The sequence below is a fragment of the Diabrotica virgifera genome, chromosome 7 (genome assembly GCF_917563875.1).
Source record: "Diabrotica virgifera virgifera chromosome 7, PGI_DIABVI_V3a".
NCBI lineage: Eukaryota > Metazoa > Arthropoda > Insecta > Coleoptera > Chrysomelidae > Diabrotica > Diabrotica virgifera.
In genome coordinates this window covers 2876100-2878792 of record NC_065449.1, presented here as the reverse complement: position 1 = coordinate 2878792, position 2693 = coordinate 2876100, and the positions used below count along the sequence as shown (strand labels likewise).

Genomic DNA, 2693 nt, shown 5'->3' with positions numbered 1-2693 from the left:
TACCTAAAGTTATTAGTTTTAGAGATATTTTAGTGTAATTGTTGATAACTCATAGATACGTTTATTACAGTAAATAAATTACCCTTAATATTAGAAACCTCCAATGAGTTTGATGATAATTAAAATTAGCATTTTATTTTTTCTCCAATTTTATGGTAAATTCTATACAATAGGGCTTTTCATTCACAGTCATTTGTTTCGAGCTTCTGTCATGTGTCACATAATATTAATATATCTACGACATACGTTGTTGGTATATACAATAATACAAACCAAAAACGTATGACGTAGATATATTAATATTATGTGGCACATGACAGAAGCTCGAAACAAATGACAATCGATGAAAAGCCCTATAACGACAATTTTCTATTTACTAACAAAATGATATTAATTTTCCGCGAAGAAATGGGAACTATAAATTGCTGCAAGTTCTTGTTTAAGGTGGCTTTGAAGTAATTGACACAAGAACTGTCAGATGTAAGATTTTAATCATGCCCCGCTCACTCTAATAAAAAACATGTAATCGTATTTATTTTCCTTCCATTTAGTCAGAGGCTCTGATGTCGGCCATGTGATTGGTGGAACATGACTTTTGACAAATCCTGCGCTATCTGGGAATCTGTAATCTGTGTTCGTGTTCGTTCGTTCGTTGTCGTTCACTTATTTTATATGGTCAGTTATGTGATGTGTTTGTGTCACCATAAAAAGCTGATATTCAGTCGTGTTTTTTGATATTTTTGTTATTTCATAATCGAGTACCTTTTTAAAGGTAAGTTTTCTGATTGTAGGTACTGTTTATCCAACAGTTTTAAAATACACATTTTATTTCACGTTTTGTTGTTAGGTCTAATGGCTCCGTTCAGCTGTTGTGTGCAGACGGTGGAAAAATTCGACAAGTAAACATTTATTTACTCCAAATTACTCATATTTCTATGTAAAATGTCACATTATTGTTTAAATAAATAAGTAAGAAACAAAAGTTGTTTGTGTTTTACCTTTATTGTCCACTTGAATAAATAAAATATTAAATATTGGAAGTACCGTATGGAGGCTATGATGTACGTAGCATGGAGGCTAGATTATGCCACTCTTCCTATCCAATCAACAGCAAGAACGTTTAAAATTTCACACCTATCATGTAGAAGCTACAGACCACTTATGTGGAGGCCAGATTTGTAGTATCCTTCCAATTAAACAGGTGCTGAAATACGTGACATATTTTTTGAAGGGTAAGATCGCATTCTACCAAATCACACAACACTTTTTTCTATGATTTTAATTATCTGTACGTTTTTACTTTTGTTATTGATTATAATTATTTGCCATATTTTTATAATTGTTACCTAACAATGAATTTTAGTCGTGAAGAAATGACAGATATGATACGGATTTTAGGAGAGTGTTTAAAAAACTCATTAGTTGCCACAAGAATTTATAAGGAACGGTGTCCATAGCATCAACAACCAAATAAGAGAGCATTTGCCAACTTATTAGACAGGTTTAATGGGTCTAGGACATTTCGGCGTCGCCGTTTCGGCGTGGCCATTTCGGCGTGGCCGTTTGGGCGTAGAGCCGTTTCGGCGTAGGCCGTTTCGGCGTCGGCCATTTCGGCGTCAGAGATTTTATTTTAGTTGACTAAATACCTACATTGGAGTCTATTAGTAAGACATTATTTTGAAAAAAATCTTTTAATATAGTTATTTAAATAGATACATTGGAGTCCATTGATCACAAAATTTTAATATTAATGGTAGATTTGTATAGGTATGTCAATTTTATACTTATGTGTGTGTGCTTGTTATTTAGCTCATAGTTAATGTAATATCTGTAATTGGCTTCTAGCTGTAGATATTATATATAAATAAATGAATAAACAAGATTTTGGAAAAATGAATATTTTATTTTAGTTATTATTTACATGTTATAATTAGATATGTGCTAGTCCAATTAAAAATCCTGAAACATTTATATTTACATACAAAACATTTATATTTAACCTACAAAACTTATTCACGAAATATTAATTAAAATAAAGTATTTACATGTTATAATTAGATATGTGCTAGTCCAATTAAAAATTCTGAAACATTTATACTTACATACAAGACATTTATATTTAACCTACAAAACTTATTCACGAAATATTAATTAAAATAAAGTACCTACTTACATATTATAATTATGTGCTAGTCCTCTTAAAAATTCTAAAACATCCCCGTTTGCATCAAAATTTCCCACAAGCCGTGAAATGCGATCATCTGCGTCTCTGTATTTTCTTAATTTCAATGGTGGGAGATTACCTGCCACAAGTTGCTCGAAATAGACATCTCGACCTTTCTGCACCTGACGCAGGCCATCTATAAATTTCCATATGGTTGGATGATCTGCTCCCAATTCCATCTTGAGTCTTCTATGGGCGGCCTCAGCGTGATTATTTGTCCGGTCTTCTCCATCCAGAGTTCTCTGGTAGAGGTTCCACATCCTTTGGGGAAATAAACTTGGTCTTCTGCCATTTCCTCTTCTGTTCATACGTCCAATATAGTAGTCTTCAAACCAGTCTACAAGTGGTTGGTGTTCAGCAGGTAGAGCTTCCGCTAGAACGGCAAAGGCATCATCTAAATGTTCGATAGGAACAAATGCTAATGCTGTCAACATTCTGCAATTTAAAGCGAATTGTGGATCAGCATTAT

At 33.0% G+C, this 2693-nt stretch overlaps 1 long non-coding RNA gene across 1 annotated transcript; it reads left to right on the top strand.

Moving 5' to 3' along the window:
- The first annotated feature begins 676 nt into the window (after positions 1–676).
- Positions 677–914, top strand: LOC126888373 (uncharacterized). Its single transcript, XR_007699528.1, has 2 exons — positions 677–772; positions 848–914. It is a non-coding gene; the product is annotated as an uncharacterized LOC126888373 (long non-coding RNA).
- Positions 915–2693: the final 1779 nt, after the last annotated feature.